This window comes from Gymnoscopelus braueri, assembly GCF_963280865.1.
Source record: "Gymnoscopelus braueri genome assembly, chromosome: 21".
In the NCBI taxonomy this organism is placed as follows: Eukaryota; Metazoa; Chordata; class Actinopteri; order Myctophiformes; family Myctophidae; genus Gymnoscopelus; species Gymnoscopelus braueri.
In genome coordinates this window covers 22,997,078-23,018,728 of record NC_137623.1, presented here as the reverse complement: position 1 = coordinate 23,018,728, position 21,651 = coordinate 22,997,078, and positions in this window count along the sequence as shown.

The following is a 21,651-nucleotide window of genomic DNA, read 5'->3' as shown; positions in this document are numbered from 1 at the left end:
TGTAGATGACCGCTGAGAGCTCCAGTGAACTCTTTATTCATATTACAGAGATGCATACGGTATGAGCTTTCAGAGTAAAAAGTATATCTCTCTCAAGGGTACATGGTCTGATAGAGGACAACTAGACAGGTCTGGATGAAATGGGGAAACTATCTAACTCTTACAGTACGTGACCTCATGTTATCAATATACAACACCAGTGGTGGAAAAAGTACTACTTTTTTCCCCCCAATACTGCAATGTAGAAATACTCTGTTACAAGTAAAAGCCGGGAATTCAAAATGTACTTGAGGAAAAGTACAAAAGTATTGGGATCAAAATATACTTAATATTGGGTGCCAGAGGTTTATTAAAATATTATACGTTGAGTGCCTGCATTTCTTCCATCCACTTGCGTTATAAGTTTCGTGCTGCAGAAGCCCCGACGAGGAAGTGCATGTAAACAAAGCGTGCGTGCGAGACGGCGGAGGGTCCCGACTAACGCCTGGAACAATAATATTTCCAACGCGATCCTCCATTGCAACGTGATCGCCGATCGGAAACGGCTCGTTTCCACCACATTAAAAAGAAATGGAGATATTAAGCTTTTAATCAAGGAGATAACATTGAAAACGCCGACCGGAAGGATTTTTGACATGGAGCCTCATCCAGCCTCTTCTTCTCAGAAACTCCTTGGGTGATGTCAAAGTTTCGTTTTAGCGCCCCACGTGGCCCACATGTATAAAAATAGAATTGGGTCAAAAACGGTCCGGACCGTTTTCGGCACTTCTCGTTTGGACCCTCAAAAACGGTCCGGACCGTTTTTGGCATTCAATGTGTTAAAGTACCAAAAATAAAAGTACTCACTATGCAGAATGTACCCTTTCATAAGTTATCGTATGTATGAAAATGGCCGATCTACAAGCTCACAAAGCGTCGCAAAGCGATACGTTGTGAGCTGCTATTTTCAAATAGCCGAAGTATATACAGGGCTGAAGTGGTTCATGTACTATGTTTTGTAATAACAATCAAAATCCAAGTAACTAAAGTTTTCAAAAAAATGTTGTAGAGTAAAAGTACAACATTTGCCTCTGAGGTGTAGTGGAGTAGAAGTAAAAGTATTGAAAATACTCCATTAAAGTAAAAAATACCTCAAAATTGTACTTAAAGGAGAATTTTGGACTAAAGTTGTATTACCTTTTCTATGATGTTATGATATCTTGAGGATGAATGGTACAGTAGAAAAATTTCATAACTCCACCCCTGGTCCGCTACAGCTTAAAATGTGCGCGGATAGGCCTTAGGTTAGATCACATATTTTAATAGCTTTTTTTTTTTTTTTTTTTTTTGAGATCTGATGTTCATAGTGACAGAACACTATGCAACCAAAAAAACACAGTGTTCTGTCACTATGAACGTCAGATCTCTCACAAAAAATACATAAAAAAGCTATTAAAATATGTGATCTAACCTAAGGCCTATCCGCGCACATTTTAAGCTGTAGCGGACCAGGAGTGGAGTTATGAAATGTTTCTACTGTACCATTCATCCTAAGATATAACATCATAGAAAAGGTAATAAAACTTTAGTCCAAAATTCTCCTTTAAATACAGTACTTGAGTAAATGTACACAGTTACTTTACACCACTGCTCTTATGTTATCAATATACAACACAATGTATTGTAGACAGGGTTCATTCTGTTTTGATGTAACAGGTCTGGAGATTCTACAAATGCCTTCTAAATCAGTAGCTCTCACACTTTCAAGATTTCAAAAATGTTCAAAAATAGCAGATGTACAAGCTCGTATATCTGCAATTTTTGAATAGCCAACGCTAAATTCTAAAATAAATGACACAGATGCTTTCCCGGTTTTAATGGGTTAAACATTTGGTCAACAATATCATAATGACATACAGTGTATGTGGAAAAAAAATGGTTAACACATTTGAGTAGAACACAAAATATGTAAATATTGAAGCATACATGTACATATATATCAATGTACAAACATTCCGGATAATTACTGGCGAAAAAGTTGACCATTGCATTTGACCCTCTGACAGGTTGCCACCCTGAGTCGAGGAGTCCTGTTGAGAACGAATGAAAGAAAAACGACCCAGACTACAATGCATCTTAAAAGGTGACCTCTGACAGGAAGAATACTCATAATCCAGCAGGAGATCGCATATAGCTCCCCTCAGACATCCCTGCGAACACTCCACTGAGTTGGCAGATAGATGGTGATGGCATTCGGAGATGAAATACAGAGCAGATGGCGCTCTGCAGGAGGCGTCGGCCATCTCTGATACGGGCACTCGCACTGGAAGGTACACGGTCTAGAGTTGATTGGTTGTCTATCTAACCCACTGGTTGGTTGATTACTGGGGCACTATGCACGGCAGGGTACAGGGCTTGCAGTGTTTGTGTGAGGACGGCAATTTTCCTCTGTGGATCAATTTTCTTCTTTCACTTTTTGCTTTTATTGTGGATTATAGGTGGAGGAAATCAATGGCCATTTAAGGGATAGTTCAGCCCCAAAATGACTTTTTTTCCTATCGATTAGTCATCCCATGGAGACTTGAATGCCATAAATCACAGCGTGTCACTCAAATCAAAATAAATCATGTACAGTAAGAGGGTATGTATGAGGTGCAGTAAGTACTGCACCTCATCATGCCATAGATGGAACAGGGTAAACTAGACATCATGGAGGTGGACTTTTACATTTCCAACTGCTGTTGCCGAGGTGTTCCAGCACAAAGGGTGACTGAAACCTTTAAGCCCTACGATAGCTGTGGAAAGAGCAATTTGATTCCTTTGTTTCATACCTCCATCGACCCCTGTCTTGCCTGCCAATTGCTCTCCATGCTGTAATGCTAGATAGGCTGTTGGTTGCTGATTGATTTGGTTTCTCTAGAACTGAATTACATGTGAAAGCGATCCCTTTGGATTCGATGACATTTTGATGTGATTGTTCTCCCCTTGACAGGTGATCACCAACGGGCTGAATTATTGTATTATATAAGGCGCCCATCGATCAGGTCGCCATGGCTCAGTGCCCGTTAAATGGATAACAATGCTAGGCTGCCGTGTCCAAGTTGTACATGCCTCGCAGATTGCTGTTATCTTATGGCAGATACAGTATTGAGCCCGGGTAAGCTTTATGTATCAAATCTGTCTGCACCACCGATCAGCCAAATTGGATTTTCCATTATTTGAAGCATAAATAATTTAGCACCTTGGCTAGTTGTCAGTATATCGGGCAGACCATGTTATTAGTTATGAAGACGTTGAGGATGACACTGCTGTCATCAGAGAATTCCAATTACAAAGGCAATCTGCTTGAATACCTCTGATCGTATGATGTTATCATTAATATGACAGATGAGCATTATGGCTTCCTATGCGATCAGAATGCTTCTAACCTGATATTGAAGTATATGATGCAGTATCATCTACTGTAGATACAAAGCTCCACAAATGGGTAAGAAAATAGTGGAACATGCTGGTCACGTTGTTCAGCCAGGTTAATGGAAGTTACACAAGATGAATGTTTGCTTTAAAACAGTGCTACAAGAACAGTACTACAGTGAGGATGGATGTTGATTGCAAAACATTAAACAGGTCAACGACGGTTGACCCTTTCTCTCCTACTCTAATTGAGCTTTAAATATTCACGCTGTAAAAATACAGCTTAGATGTGCGGAATACAAAATGTCATTAAGTGGGCTGTGGGGTTCAGCTGCGGTTTTGCAGTGGTGGAAAATAACCAAGTACATTTACTCAAGTACTGTACTTAAGTACAATTTTGAGGTATTTTTTTTGTTTCTTCAGTATTTAAAATGTTCAATACTTCGACCCCACTACATCTCAGAGGAAAATATTGTGCTTTTACTCCACTACAATTATATGAAAACTGTAGTTACTAGTTACTTTGTAGATTTTGATTACTAGAGGTTCAGGCCGCTATGCGGCCCTCACACCTACGTTGCACTGCTGATCCGACTGATAAGGAAATATATGGAGATCTGAGGCAATGGCTGTCGTCTTATTCGTGTCCACGCATGTGTGTAAGTGAGAAACTTACGTAAGTAAAAAACACACTAACCACTTCAGCCCTATATATATTTTGTCCATTTGAAAATAGCAGATCTACAAGCTCGCAATGTGACGCATTGTGAGCTTGTAGATCGGCTATTTTCAAAATATTTTAATACATTTTGAACTTGTGTGAAATGGGACATTCTGCACAATGAGTAGCCTACTTTTATTTTTGATACTTTAAGTCCGTCCCACACTATCCCAAACTGCTGCAGAGACACTCATGCCTTCATCACATCCAGACTCGACTACTGCAATAGCCTCCTTTACGGTGCCACCTCCAAAGTTCTCAAGAAACTTCAATATGTGCAAAACTCTGCTGCCCGCCTCCTCACCGGAACACGATCCAGAGACCACATCACCCCAGTCCTCCACGACCTTCACTGGCTCCCAGTAAAACGCAGAATCGATTTAAAAATACTGATCACCATCTACGAGGCCCTCAACAACCAGGCTCACCACTACCTTTCTGACCTCCTCCAACCCCTCTCGCTCCCTCAGGTCTGGTAATGCCAACCTCCTGGAAATCCCCCAAAAAACTAACAAACGCACCTGTGGTGACAGGGCTTTCTCAGTTGCAGCCCCCTCCCTTTGGAACTCACGTCAAAGCCGCCCCCACCCTTGCCGTGTTCAAAGCCTCCCTCAAAACCCACCTTTTCAGACTCGCTTTCCCCGCCTAACTCAAATCAAATCTCCCTTTCTGCCTTTTAGTCTTAGCTTAATGTTTGCTAAATGTTTTGCCTTTTAAATATTTCTCTCCTAATAAAGTTGTTTATTTTGATTTGTTTTGTAAAGCGACTTTGGGTACTATGAAAAGCGCTTTATAAGTTTGATGTATTATTATTATTACTCCTTCCATCACTGCTGTTTTGGTTGCTGTCTGCTAACAAAGCGAGGCCTCCCCGTGGTTCCTCGGCAGCTCATTTTACACCTTAGTTACTGGAGCAAATAATATTGATGCGTGTCAGCATCTATTGCACTGTCAATATGAGACAGCAAAATGAAAAAGAAAAAAATATATGCCACCCATGGGAAATATCCCCCCCGACATGCTGGGATTTGCTTCTATTGCATGCCTTCCAACAGTAACTGTCAATTATCAGCAATGGGCCGTGCACATGGCATGCCCCCGCGCTCTATTCGATGTGCTGCTCCACAAACACAAGGACAGAACGGCCCGGCCATGTGTTACATTAGATAAATATTTATTCGTTTTGCAGAATGTGATGGCAGCAGAGGAGTTTCCATTGAAAAGTGCGTGGGCGTCAGGCTTTTCTCCTCTGTTGTTTGCGTTAATCTGGGCCATTTGCCGAAGGCATTGACTGATTATGGCCCCTCTCTCCGTCTCTCTCTCTGTCTCTCTCTCTCCGTCTCTCTGATTACTAATAACCGCTAATATTTTTGCTGCCACTGCGGGGTTTCATCAAAGACGACGTGGCTGAAGCTTTCATTAAACAGTAGGTAGACACAAGAGACTAATGGCCTCGTGCAACAGCCTTGTGTTCGTAGCATGGTTACCAAATAATGTGGCACACTGCAATTCCTCTGCTTAAATTGGGCAGCATGCTTCAAAAGAAGTAAAAAGGTTCACCTTGCCCTAAAGTGTGTGGGTGTAAGTCTTTTCTTCTCTGTTATTTGTGTTAATCTGAGCCATTTGCCAGAGGCTTAACTGATATGGCCTCTCGCTAGGACACTAATAACCCGCTAACCTTTTTGCTGCCAAGTGAGGGCTTTCATCTACAACCCTGTGGCTGAAGCTTTCATTTTAGGTATATGCAGGACACTGACGGCTATTGACTGTAGCTATTGGCCAAGGCTTCGTGCAACAGTTCTCTGCAGAATAAACTGTTATATCGATGCAGTTTTGCTTTGAACCCTAAACGTTTGATGTGGAAAATGCATCCTGCTATGAACAAACTCTCGAAATACAAATGACTTATTATAATGAAAGCAATTATTACAGAAGAAAAAAGGTGAAAAAAGGAAACAAGGATACATCCCATGGAGTGATCAAATCTAAAGGCATAAGACAGAATCAATCAAGACAGTCAGTGACTTAAAAGCAAAACTGTTTGTCTAATTGCCCCTATTTATATAGAGCGACCGCCCCGCCCCCGTCCATTGAGTTCCATCATGGACAGCAATCAGATTAAATTGACCCAAGTTGTCTATACCCTCCTTTGCCCTCGTGGACAGCACGGAGTACAAAGCAGGCTTATTATTACATTTATTCTAGGAAAACATTACCGTACATATAAAAAAAACACAGGTCAGTTTGCTCTAAGCATGTTTTAGGACATTCACCGAATAGCCGAATATTCGAATATTCGAATATCAAACCGGCTATTCGACTATCAAACCACTATTCGATTATTAACAAAAAAAACTAAACAAAAAAAAAGGTTTTTTTTTTTTTTTTTTAAGATTATATATTTTTTAGTGTCTTTTCTAGAGCAGACATGCAGCTGTGAGCTCTGGTGTGACGTCAACTCGCATTCCTTGAGTCAAGTCATCAATGCCATTGAAAAAAAATATATATATATATATATATATTTTTTTTTTATTATTATTTTTTTTATAATCAAACCGAATAATCGACTATTCGAATACTTTTGGGTCGAATAATTCAAATACCATAAATCACTATTCGTTAATGCCCTAGCATGTTTCATATAGTATCATTATAAAATACCCCCCACCCCCACAAAAAAAAATCACGTTTCCATGAGTTAAGATCCTGCCCTGCCCATTCAGCATGGAATATGAATTTCTGATCAGTAACACACAATGTTTGCTGCATTGTCTGCAGTGATTTCAACTAGTTAGAAGATGTTGGAGGTGCAAGAAGTGCTGAAAAAACAGGGGAACATATTTGTTTCCGCAAGAAGTATGCTGCCCGCTTAAAGCTAGGGTAAGTGATATTTTTTGGTTAAAACAAAAAGTATTTTGTTAAAAGGTTAAAGCACTATATTCTGATAGTGATCATTGCTATAGAGTGTTTTTTCAGTAACAGATGTCTCCCTGTCTCTCCAGCTCTTTAATAAACAGAAAATACATTTTTCGGTAGGTGTCAAAATCTCAACCAATCAGGAGAAAGTACCCATTTTTAAGCTTAATTTGTATAGTGTTCCAGTTCCAATTTACCTGCTCATTTCTTAGTGTCATCACTTCCAATTTCACTTGTTTAATCTGTATCCTGATTGAGTTCTCTGTCCTGGTTGGATAAAATTGGAAATTAAACTGAAACTGAAACAAAAATGCATTTTCTGTTTAATAAAGAGGTGGAGAGACAAGGAGACTCCTAATACTGAACAAACACTCTATATCAATGAGTACTATCAGAATATAGAGCTATTTAACAATTATTTTAACCAACGCAAATCACTTACCCTACCTTTAAGTCTGCCACACAACCACTACAGCGCCGCAGAATTAACCGTATATACTGTATACAGCATTCTCACATATAGGAGAATCCCTATAAATTGGATATGACATAAAGGTACTCCTTACATGGGGATTTGCGGATTTACCTATATATATTTAGATCGGTTGATCCGACTGACTTTCCACTCGATGCATCACTCCCCGGCGTCAGAATAGTTTCCATATATCTGTGAGCTTCTGATATCACAGGGCGATGTCAGAGCGTGACATCATCAGTGACACTTGCATGGTTTGTATCATTGGTTCTCAAAGTGGGGTCCGGGGACCCCAAGGGGTCCTTGGGGGAGTTCCAGGGTGTCCCCAGCTAAATTAGTTTATACAGTATAGCATCACAATAATTTTAACCACTTTAAACCATATTTTATGCTTTGGCTATTAAAAAAAAGCAGATATACAACCTCACAGCTATGAGCTTGCAGATCTGCTATTTTTGAAAATAATTGAACATTTTAGCTCATCTTTGAATATATTATGTATATTTTTAAAGCGAACATTTTTAACTCAAATATTTGCTCCTGGAGGTTCCTGGCAATATGTTTGAGATGTGGGTCCTTGACATGAAAAAGTTTGAGAACCACTGGTTTATATAACTGTCCGTGAACCCGAATCTACATACAGTATGTTATGTTATGTTTACACGATTTATAACATGTTATGATGACAGGGGAAGGTGCGGGCCGCACAATTGGCTCTCGTGGGCCGACCATGGATTGATTCATGGTCAATACAGCAGTACACTCAACTATAGGTGAGTGTACTGCTGGTCTGTAGCAATGAAAAGTTCTTCAGGCTGAAATTTTGAAAGACTTAATAATTATTATGAGGAAGAAAGGAGAAGAGTATAGAGGTAACTAAGTATTAATGGACTTTTTTTTCCAAGCATCCGTCTCTGGTTTTTGCTGATGGCCCTGAAAAGAAAATCATTCAAATGATTCGGAAGAAAATGAACTAAAGTAGAAAATAGACAAAAGTACAGAGGTGGCCATGGAGATTCCACTGTGAAACATAACAGTACACACACACACACACACACACACACACACACACACACACACACACACACACACACACACACACACACACACACACACACACACACACACACACACACACACACACACACACACACACACACACACCACACACACCACACACACAGGCTAAGAGGGTCGGAAGCACTCCGCTCTGCATCCTACATTCCTTTTAGCCATTCTAAAATCCACGACGAACCACAGCCACTTGTGGCTTATTGCTTTAATATATCATGTAAGTAGAACCGGCACATTGCACTGTACGATGCAACTCAGAATGTGCTATGATTACTGTATTAGATACAAGTAAGACGCGCAAACGCGGGAAGCGAACGCTTTTTTTTTTAAAGTAACCAATAAAAAAATAAAAAATAAATACAAAATAAATCTGCGTTAAAAGGAGCATCTTAGAAAAATAGAAATTCACAGAAAAAAAACTTTGAATGTTTTTGAACAATTCAACAAAGTGTTTGAAGTGCCTGTTTCACCCACTTCCGGGGGGCGGAGCCAAAATCCGAGCCCGAAGTATTTGTTCGTAGACCCCCACTTAGGGGGGGTAGAAAAAGTTTCGGAGCGATTCGGGCACTTTTCATTTAACATGGGGTTTCAATGGGGAGTTTTTAGGAGCCTTCTCCGGGGCGTGGCTTCCGGGGGAAGGGGCTGGCTTAAACGCAACCTTGACAGGTGTGTTCAGTTTTCAAAGACCTTTCATTTGATGTATGGTACGTCTAAATTGGACATTTACTTATCTCAGAGGAGCTGCACGCAGGCAGTGCACACAGACACACAGAGACACAGAGACACAGAGACACAGAGACACAGAGACACGACACACACAGACAGAGACACAACCCGAGCACGGTTTCATAGTAAGCTCCACTTGCGCGGAGGCGCGCCTTCCGCTGCGTTCGCAATCATTATCTTAAAGGAGTAGTTCACCCAAAAAATGACTTATTTTCTATCAATTGCACACCCTATGAAGCCTTGAATCGATGGATTTATTTTTGTTTTTGTGGCATTCCTAAGCCAATAATTTGATTCCCGTCTCCTACCGGCTAATGTATCCGGTAGGAGACACAAAGTAGATTATTTGTGTCTCCTACCGGATACACACTCGGTCATCAAATTATTGGCTTAGGAAAGCCACAAAAACAAAAATAAATCCATGAATTCAAGGCTTCATGGGGTGTGCAATTGATAGAAAATAAGTAATTTTTTGGGTGAACTCCTCCTTTAATACTTTCTCTGGCTAATTCTTACTTTTGTTATTTCTACAATGTAAAACGAGCCAAAACCAAATAATTTTACTGTATGTACCTGTATGTGAGATGTGACAATCAAATCTTGAATCTTGAATCCAGAGACGTATTGTAATTACCATTATGGGAGGTTCTTACACCAGGGCTAGGCTGCTGCAGACCTGATTAGGATAATAAAGCACATCCACAGGCATGTGCCACACATTTATTCGGCCAACTGTAGGAAGGTGACAAACCCAGGAATGACGTTATTCCTCATTATTGCAGTGGGGAGATTACTCCGCTGAACTGGAGGGGGAAAGGATTAGAGAAAGAGATGCAGAGGTGTAAATGTAGCAGGGGTCTTCAACAGGTGGTCCTCGGAGTTACTACAGGGGGTCCGCCAAATCTATGTGAATTAGAACATTTTCGCTCCCTTTTTTTTTTTACCCCCCCCCCAGCATCCCTATGCTGGGGGGGCAACGCTGGCAAGCTGGCAACGCGTCGCACTGCGACGCGTTGCCAGCTTGTAGATCTGCTATTTTCGGTGAAGAATTTGGTGTAGAGGCAAAAAAGTACAGAGCCAAATGTCAAGTTTACTAAGTATTGAGGGTTTATAAGTTTATAAGTTAAATGTCTGGAAAATACACATCATCACCATCCAAAATATAAATAAGTGTGTAAACAAACAAAAAACATAAATGTACACAACACTGATGATAGTGCTGTCAAAAACGTCTATGAAGCAAAAATGAAAAAGTTGAATCTGCAACACAATCTTATACAATATGTGGGGTTCCCTGCTTCATCTTTCTCTCAGCTAGGGGTCCTTACTAGCCTGAACATTTTTGAAGACCCCTGCTCTATACGTCATGACACAGCAGCACCAATAGAAGTTAGGCCTACAGTACATGCAGAAAGGGGGGTCTATAAAGACTCATAATGTCGCATCTCATGGACAGATTGCAGGCGTGACTATGATTTTTGAATATTAAACAGATATCGTAGAGCTGTACAGTTTTCCACAGAGAACATCTAAAGTTGCCGAAAGAGTATGAAAAGAAATGTCATATGTACAAAGAGCAGACATCTCATCCTGTCTTTCTCCCTCATAATTGGCTTAAAGTGTGTGTTGAAGGGATTATAACTTAAATGGTATAGGTGAGCTTAGAAGAAATGGCAGGTTGACTGAAGTTTGCTGAATACATGGAGCCACAGTCTAACACCACAGCACATAATGACTGCACACAGTATTGGTGCATGGCATATTAACCCCTTAAGACCTGAAGCCGATTCTACATGTCTCCTAAATCCCAACAGTATTCTGAAAAATTTATGTTTCTATATCAGTGGTGCTCAATCTTTTTCATGTCAAGGACCCCCAAAATTACATGTATTTGGCCGCGGACCCCCATCTCCAAATATTTTGTTCCAGGGGGTCCCAGAAGCAAAGATTTTAGTTAAAATGTTCGCTTTAAAAATATACATATTCAAAGATTTGCACACATTTTCACGATTTTTCAAAAATAGCCAAAGTGCAAAATAATGCTTTTTAGCTCAAGTCTAAAAATGACACAGATGCGTTCCAGGTCTTAATAGGTTAAAAAAAATGTAATCACTGGTTTCTTTCAAAACTAACCTAAGAAACTATCCATCAGGAGACCACAAGGGGCGGTAAATGCAATTTCCCATAGAAAGGAGGTGTCATTTACTGCTGATATTTTTTTCCCCTTTTTCCCTATGTAGGCCTACATATAGCGTTTTGTATTTTTTGATGACATGTATTTGGGTGCGGTCACACCTAACTTTAATTCTGCCTATGAGGGCGGATTCTGCCAGTGCTTTTCAATGGGAACGGAGCGTTTTTTTTTTTGCGGAATCCGCAAATGGCAACAAACTGCTCTGTTCCAATTGAAAAGTATTGTCAGAATCCGCCCTCATCTTGCCACATTAATTGACAAGCACACTCATGGAGTGTACACGACTGTATGGCGGCAGTCTCCAAGCACACACAGAGAAATAAAAAACAAACCTGTAAAACAGGAAATGGAAAGAAATTAAAGGGAAGAGATGCTTCTCTGTGATGCAGCCAAGCATACACTATTTTTAGACTTATTGCAGACGATAGTGTATCATGGGCCTAGTGTGGTAATATGTTTTGCAAGATGTGTACAATTGCCTTTACTGTAGGCCATTGGTTCTCAAAGTGGGATCGAGGGACCCCCAGGGGTCCTTGGGGGGGGGGTACCAGCTGGGGGTCCCCAGCAAAAGTAGTGAACATAGCATTACAATAATTTTAACCACTTTATCCATATAAACATTGGCTATTAGAAAATAGCAGATGCACCTGTGCTATTTTTGAATCTTGAAAGTGTTTGAATACTTTTTAATTGTTTAACACAAATCTTCTCTTATGGGGGTCCCTGGCATTTACTATTTCCAGATGACTGTCCACGGCCAAAAATATATAATCAATTTGGGGGTCCTTGACTTGAAAAGGTTTGAGAACCAATGCTGTGGGCTATTATTTGGCAGGACTTAAACGCTGCACAGAAAACAAATATTTCTATAGAGAATTTGCATAGAAGTATTGTCATCAAGGGCAGCAGCTAACAAGAATTTGCTTTTGGGGGTCACTGTGGCAGTACTTTCTCAATGGATATACCATTGTAGCAGTAAATAATGAATACACTCCATGTAGAATGAGGATTTAATGAAGGCCACTAGAGGGCATAACGGAAATGTTCATTTGAGCTTTGAATACTACGGAGTATGGTCAGTTTCAGGGTGTCTTGCACTGAGAAGCAGAAAGAAAAGTAAAAAAAATAATATCTAATGTTACTGTATTAGTCCATTAGTCACACTAGTAGTTTGGCACTGAATACATTGCTAATGAATGACATTTTCACAATGAAAAGGGGAAATTAATGTGACTTCCTGGAGCAAGCAACTCATAAAAAGTTGCAGGGGAAAACACTATTCATCAGGCAAGCAAACATTGATTGATTGAGTGAGTGAGTGAGTGAGTGAGTGAGTGAGTGAGTGAGTGAGTGAGTGAGTGAGTGAGTGTGTGTGTGTGTGTGTGTGTATGTGCGTGTCCAAGTGATCTCTTATAAGGGTGCTAATATTTTTTTTCTCCCCTTTTCTTTTTTTAACCTCAGTTGAAGGTGACATAAATCACTTTCTTAGTGGGTGCTCACATTCCACCTTGAGAGCACCTAGTCCCATTTTATCAGTATTAATGGTTGTCCCCTTACTTAGCCAAAGCTATTTCACACATGGTTAGCCAGGGTATGAGAACGTCTCCCAGGCTGTATATTTAGCTGGGGCCTTCCTAAACATTTTTGAGATCCCTAATCGCTGAGCAAAAGCTGCCATGTGCACTAACACATTATGAAATCTCACACACAGTCATTCATTTTCCTTTCCGCCCGCATATCGAGCATTTCTACACTAATGCGCTGTAAGCCGTCTAAGAGGTTCTGGAGAATTCTAATTGGTAAGTGTTCAATAATGCCCTGTGGTTCTGCCTCTGCTCTCTTTTCAGATCACACACATACAGTACAGCGCACAAGCATGCATTGTGTGCCGCCCATGCAGCCCTGGCCGGTTAACTTAGATAAATGGAGAGACTGGAGAAGCAAGAATGTTACAAAGAATAATGACACATTATTAAGAACATGCATATTGTTTCCATTAGAAAAATGCATTGTGTTGAATGCTCTTAAAATGTCGGCCTAATATGTTTTTTACACGTCAGCCTCGTGTAATTTGGCCTTGATAGGAGACAGAGTGTTAGTTTTTGTTTATTTGTAAGGATACAAAGGGAAACACTGACAGTTGCAGAAGCATTGTCCGATGCACTGTACAATAATACATGTGTATATTAACCCATTTAGACCTGCTGTAACCTATACGTTGTTATACCTTTGAATCCGGGAGCCACCTCTCTGTCTCATTAGTTGTTGCTATACATATAGCAACATCATTTTTGTCTCCGCCAGGCCGAAAGGCATGGCGAGAGTATGTTTTGCCCCCTGTCTGTCCGTCCGTCCGTGTGTGTGTGTCCGTGTGTGTGTCCGTCTGTGAACAGCTAATCACCCGCACCGTTGGCTTGATCGCAGTGAAACTGTGCACACACACTTCCTGGATGCCAATTCAGAACCTCTGCCCCAAAATTTTCACATGGGCCTGTTATAGCGCCACCAGGAGGCCGCTTTTTGCAAAACAATTTTTTTGACAGTACTCCTACAGATTTTGTCCAAACATCATGCAAATTGGTACACAGTATCTCTATAGTCATTAAACGAAATTAGTATTTCCGATTTTTTATACTCCATCCTGATTGGCTAAAAATGGCTTCCAAAGTTTAAAGGAATGCTCCGTTTTGAAAAAAATGCCTCAAATCGTGAACACAGCATGCAATTTCCGTGAAACTTTGCACGCACATTCTCACTATGCAGAGGGAGAAATGCCACTTCAAATTTTTCAAATCGCCCTCATGGTGGCGCTATAACAGGCCGATTCATGTTTTTACCTATAACTGCACCGATCTGTGTAAAACTCTGTATGCGCTAGAGCTCGTCGGGTTAGGCATGTAACCCGAAATACCCGGGTTCCGACCCGTACCCGGCTCGGTCACGGGTCCATTCACAAGAAGTGACTCCGGGTCCGGGTCGGAGCCGGTACAGTCCGTCTCAGGTCTCGGTTCTCCGAAATGGACGGTTCCACTAATACCCGAGTTGACCCGGCGAGCGGGTTTCTCGGGGCTCAGACTGTGAAATGCACGGTTCCACTAATACCCGAGTGGACCCGGCGAGCGGGGGGTCTCGGGGCTCAGACTGTGAAATGGACGGTTCCATTAATACCCGGGAGGAGGGAGGGAGGTCGGTCGCTCAGAAGACAGACTGGCAGTGACGCAGTCAATGACTGGCTGCTATTTATATTATCATATCAAGACATAATGTTATATCATTGACCTAAATGGCGATATATTAACAAGGATAGGACGATTAAAACATATTTATGTCTGTATTAGCCTTGATGATCGTCTTTCTTGACCGAAGGCTCTGTCTGTATTAGGAACAACTTTGGACAGGTGGACAACTTTAGTTAAACTTGCAGAGTGGCGCATTACTTTACCTGAGTTATATCTTCTGATACTTGTACTTGCATGTTGACATTAAATAATAATCCTGTTTAGTGTTTCACTACCACAAGAAAAGACTACAGCGCATATTAACGGCGCTGATCACACACGTTGAAAGGCTAGGACAAAGATACCAAGGATTCGACAGTGATGTCATTATGCAACAAGGAAGTAGCGACGGACGCTACGCCATGTTCGAAGTTGTTTTATAGATAGCAAGGATTCGTCGGCGATCTGATGTGACATCACCGACGAATCCTTGGACATATTTTACCCACTCATTTATATACACCAGTTATATCAAATATTGTCGTTTAACGTAACGCTTTGGTTAATGGTTAAAAATGGTAAAATAATCGAGTTAATATCAACATGTTGTTACCGGTATACTCAAAGCACAATGGAAACTCCAAAGCCAATTATAATGTTAAACAACATTAAATGTGGTTTAACATTAGAAATTAACGTGGATTATAGTTGGCAATGAAGAAGGATTACAAACATCTAGAACGTGGATTTATTTTTGTATAGCTGTCCAATGAGCATTGACTGGGATTATACATGATAACCATGGAGGCTATACATTTAGGTAAGAAAGTATGAAACAAGTCTTATTTAACGCTGGACAACTTGTACTAATGACGTTGGCAAACAATTTTGCGTTCGGGTTTTTCGGAGGCTCGGGTTATGTACAGGTTCGGTTCTTGTATGTCACGGTTCTATACGGGTCGGTTTCCGACAGCTCTCGGTGCTGTTCGGGTCCGGTTCTCAATTTCTAATAATGGCCCGGGTCCATTCGGTCACGGGTATTTTTTTCGCGGGTCCATTCGGGTATGGGTCCTTCATATTGGACCATAGGCCGGGTCCATTCGGTTCCGGGTAAAAAGATCACGGGTCCATTTGGGTTCGGGTATTTATATTTGACCCGTGAAGACCTCTAGTATGCGCACTCCCTAGAGGTCAAGGAAAAACCTTTGCACTGCATTTTTCACATTTGCCTTTTATAGCGCCACCAGGAGGCCGACCTATGTAAAACAAATTTCTTTATATTACTACTTCCGATTTCATCCAAAATTCACACAAATCGGTATACATGATCTCTATAGTCATGTGATCAAGGTGAATCAGATTTTTCATATTCCATCCTGAAAGGCTAAGATTCACATCTAAAGTTTGCAGTAGTGGCTCGTTTTGAACAAAATGCCGCAAATCATGAACGCAGCGCCCGATTGCGGTCAAACTTTGCACGTTGCGGAAGTTGCGGAACAAATGCCACCCTTTTCACATTGGCCTGTTATAGCGCCACCAGCAGGTCTAATATAGCAAAACACATTTTTGGAACAAAATGCCTCAAATCATGAATGCAGTGTCCGATTACCGTGCAAGGCCTAAGAAGAAATGCCACCCCTTTTCACATTGGCTTATTATAGCGCCACCAGGAGGCCACAATAACCTACCTGACCTGGCGGAGACCTGTGCTCCGAGGAGCACTTTTTCTAGTTGATATTCATTTCCACTGTAAAGCAGCCATTGTGGTAAGGTAAAGTTTATTTACCAAGCCCCTTTACACATTCAAACATACACATTCAAAAAAATGAAAAACGAACTAACAGTAAAATAGGATGTTAAAAACAGAAAATCGGGATTAAAACGTGAGGTAATAAACAATACAAGATAAAGGGCTTGCAAAAAAGGGTGAGTTTTAGTAACTTTTTAAAGGAATCAACTGACACTGTATTTTCTAATGCCTGGGGAAGGCCATTTCAGAGAGTGGGGGGTGGGGGCTACGACTGTGAAAGCTCGGTCACCCCCAACTTTTAGCCTAAGTTTTGGGACAGTAACAAGGGCTTGGTCAGAAAACCTATAAGCAATCTCACATTGTGCTGATGGCACAATAGTTCAGCTACAGTAAGTAACTTTGGTCCAGCCAGTGTAGTGCTTTATGTGCGATTTAAAATAAGTAGAAAGATTTCGTGAAATCTCGTCTAGCGTCACTATGAAAGTCAGATAAAAAAAATAAAATAAAAAGCTATTAAAATACGCGATTTAGAGCAAGTCCCATAGGCGCGGGTTTTTACCTGTGGCGGACCAGGGATGGAGTTATGAGTTATTTCTACTGTACCACTCGTCCTAGGATATCATATCATAAAAAAGGTAAGAAAAACATCGGGCGAAATTCTCCTTTAATTCAAAGTTCATGTATTGATCAAAGGTTTTTAGATACTTCAGTACTATTAGCTGCTATAGAGGACCAATACACTGCTGTACTGCTTCCACATATACTCTCAGGACCTATAATGAGGACTTCAGTTTTAGCCTGGATTGAGTTGGAGGAATTCTTTGGGAAGCATGTTGTACAGGGAGAAGAGAACAGGACCAAGAATTGAACCCTGGGGCACACCACATCTCAATGTAGCCCATGAGGAGACATGATCATTAATAGTCACGGATACCCTCCTATTTGACAAGTAGGGAGCAAACCAGTCTAGGGCAGTCCCAGCAAGACCCACCCATTGCTTAAGCCTACTAATGAGTACCGAGTCTGACTCTTCGCTACCACAGTCTGCCAGGGACGAGATTCATGGGCCAAATTGCCAGTAAGATATAGTTCCTATACAGAGAAGTTCACAGAGAAATGTGAAATAATGATTTCACAGCAAAGACTAAAAATGATACCGTAAGAGGACAGGGAAGCTTGACTGGGTAGCTGTGTTCCACAAAGCTAGTCACTTTATCCCACACCCCATGTGGCTTTAACAGAGACATCAGTGCCCAACCCTGTTCCTCGAATTCCTCCACTTCTCCTATGCAAGCACGCACGCGCACGCACGCACACACGCACGCACACACGCACACACACACACACACACACACAGATTTCCAGTTGAAGACATAAATCGGTTTAAAAAATATATGCAATGCAAGATAATGATCAGTTGTCTATATACGCTAGACACAAGCAGACTACCATACAGTTAAGGGTATAAATGACATCGTTGTTTCCATGTAAAGTGACTGACAATAATGGCAGACACAGAACAATATTTCATTAGTTGTTTTGTCCTTCTTTTAGCCAGTCCAACCACTTGTAGTCCTCGCACACACATCTTATGGACATGCCCTAAGTTGCTAAATATCAAAGCAATCGTTTTACAATTGTACCCACATGCAGAGATGGCATATGAAAGTTGTTGGTATTTCAGTATTTTACAGCTGAAGCAAGTATCCATGTACATGTCAAAGAAACTTCCAATTTTTAAAATAAAAACAAGTCTTGGTGTTTTCATTAATCACGATCACATCCGGAGTATTAGGGGAGCTCTCAACCACATCACTAAATGTATTGTTATATTGAGATAAGGCAAACCGGTCGATTTTAACGGCTTTGTTAATATGGTAATGTACTTGTTGTTGTCCAGTGGCACGGCAGCAGTTCTTTAACAATTAAATCCAGACACACACACACAAACACTCACTCACTCACTCACTCACCTATGCTCCAATTTGTACGAGTATAGTACCGCATCTACAATTGACCTCTGACTGCTCTTTAAATGATGCAGTGAAGATGCCAGGCTCCTGTGAAAACTTGTTTCGTAGAAATTCAACCGGCAATTCTGCCAAGACAGACAACCATCGTTATGACACCATGTTTTGTGCAGTGCAACCAAATCTAATTTGCCCTTAAGATATAGCTATTTTCCTGGATGGCACAAAAACACTCTCAAAGTCTAGCAGCCCATGAAATAGAGTTCAGTATAGTCTATCCATTGATGTGCGATTTGACCGGAATGTCTTGTTTTAACTCGGCGAATCCAAGCAGTATGTACGTAATGCGGCACGGGTGCATCAATGCAGCATTATGCCAATGAAAGGGAGATAGAAGGAGTGAGTGGCTGCAGATAATTACAAAGGCAAACACACTTTGCGGCCATTTAGGTCTCAAGTATTTCTAATTTCACAGATGTGACCAACCTTGCCGGGGCCTCTGTCTCTGCGTCTGTCTCAGCGGCTCAGCGGGTTTACAGTACTTCTCAATGTCTTAGCCAGCAATGATAAAGTGTTAAACAAGTTTCAGCTCCCCACTCTGTTGTCCAGGAGGCTCCAAGGCTCTCCCGTGCAGCAGAACCACACAGTAGCTTACAATATGGCAGTGGACCATGAAACAGCCAGGTTTTGCCCTCAATGCTGCCGACATACCCTTGAGAGAAAACACTCCTCCACAATCCCCACCCCCCTCTGAAGTCATTCCAAGCTATAAAATCCTACTTCACTAAGTGTAAAAGTATGCGTCAAGTGAATGTAATGCAAGGGCGACGGGCACGGCTATGACAAGATCAGATCAGATAGTGAATTACAGCCGACTGTGTAATAAGAAGTATGCGGTGAGCTCCTGTGAGCTGTAAGCGCTATGTTGATTATGTCAAGTGCTACCGTTCATTTGCTGTAAAGGTCAAAAAAAAAAAAAAACATACATTTCACGTAATTGTTAGACTCTTCCGTGGCCGAGGGCCCGGAGGTAACATTACCTTTAAGTGTGACTGCAGGTGTAATCTGTCAAAAAGGGCTGCGGCGCCGTGTGTTCGGACTCAGCCCAGACCCCTGAAAAGCCAGTGATTAAATGGAAAGTGTGACATAACTCTTGTTTAATGGTAGAAAAACAGCGGCCAGCATGTTGGCATAAAGCCTGCTCCACGGAACATAAATTCCATCCCCCCCCCCCTCCCCCCACAGATGCCTTGTGTAAAAGGTCAGCGTGACTTTGAGTCATTTCACTGTTGGAGAATTAAAAGGCAAAGTAAGCTAATCCATTGTTTTTGTGTGTTTTGTGTGTAGCCTCGTGCGCAGCATTTATCAAGCCTGAGGTTGTCATCGTAGCGGGGCGTGGGGGAAGAAAGGCTAACAATCAATGCGGCTGATCTTTAGGGAGGTGTCATTCCTCGTCTCTGTGGAGCTTGGAACATATCCCTCGCCGGCTTGTCACATGCAAATCACCCCGCACTACAACGATCAATAGAAGGCATTGGGGAGAATATGGATCTGATAAACTTGGGGGAAATGGCAATACACTATCTGTTTCTGTGGATGAGCAGAACAAAAACATAATAACTAAAACATTAGAGCCAAGGACGGGTGAAGCAGTCAAGGTAATCATATTGTTCACAGCAATTCTGCGCACGCACGCACACACACACACACACACACACACACACACACACACACACACACACACACACACACACACACACACACACACACACACACACACACACACACACACACACACACACACACACACACACACACACACACACACACACACACACACACACACACACACACACACACACACACGGCTGTAATATTACTACTACTGAACGGTCAGAACTGACTGAATACTGACTGTGTGTGTAGTGGTGGTGAGCTTCAACAGTAGGTAAGCTGCAATTTCAGGTCATCCACAAGCTCTAACATAACAGTTTTGCCATGCCTTGATAAATGCCACTCAGCGGCCTATAATTCCACACTGGTCATCAAATTCATCCTCAGATTGCCAAGGAGACCCAATACGAGTGAATGCACAGTGAAGCATATGACATGGGATCGACGGCTGCCCACTCTCGTGCTCAGCATTAAGCGAAAGGGGACAACTAGATGACTTATTGGGAATGATTGACTATTCCCTCAGAGGATGAGATGAATAATTCTCCTTCAGCAGAAGTGGAGGAAAAACCGCCCCAGGGGTATTGAACCAAATCGTCTTTTCTCTCTTCATTAGAAAAAAGAAATGTCTACAGTCTTATCAGCATTCTGCATTCTCCATTGGAGCTCAGATAATTGATTATGTTTAGGAGGTATTCACTGCTGAATGTGCTGCGTCTTGGTAGCGGAGAGGAGATATAGCAGTAAATTGAGTTTACCTTTCCCTGGGCAGAGCTAGACAGAGATTGACTGACCTCTGAAGATGGAGTGAAATTGAAATTACCTTAAAGAAATAGTTTAATTCTGTGGCATTATCCCTGGTGGCGATATTGCATTCCCATATTTCCTTCTTTTAAAAAAATAGTAATTTATTCTCAGAACCACGATTTTATAGCTAAATTTCTTACATACGCTAAATGAAAACTCTTGCACCATTTGACGGATGACATTTCTTCCTCCAAAACATTTCCGTTCGACATTCAAATTGTTCCATCTCACCGCAAACATTTACAGCGGGACAGTCGCTTAGACGTAAACAAGTTAGCGAGCTCACAAATTGCTCTCTAAATTGCAACTATGTCAGAATGTGCAAATTAGCAGGTGCATTTTGTTCAGCTCCAATTGGTCCGCCAAATAGAGCACTAGATTTATCTTCATTATGTAGCCTGAACAGTTTGCCCCCTCGGTTTTGTCTCTCTCACACTCCAAACTCGACTCCAGGCCCCGGAATTATACATTGTCCTCGTCACAGACAGTACCCTCTCGAGGAGCACAGCTTTTCTTCAAGTCACGCTTCATAACTTCATAGACTGTCCTTCATTTTGCTTCCCTGTGCCAGCTTTCCCCAAGAAAGTCGATTTCTCTTTGTATTGCATATGAGTGGTTGTCTGCCAGTCCTAAATCCACCCCTTTTACAGTTAGCATTACAAAAACAGCCAAAAATGTTTTGTGTGTGTGCGTGCGTGCGTGCGTGCGTACTGTATGTGTATAAATATATATA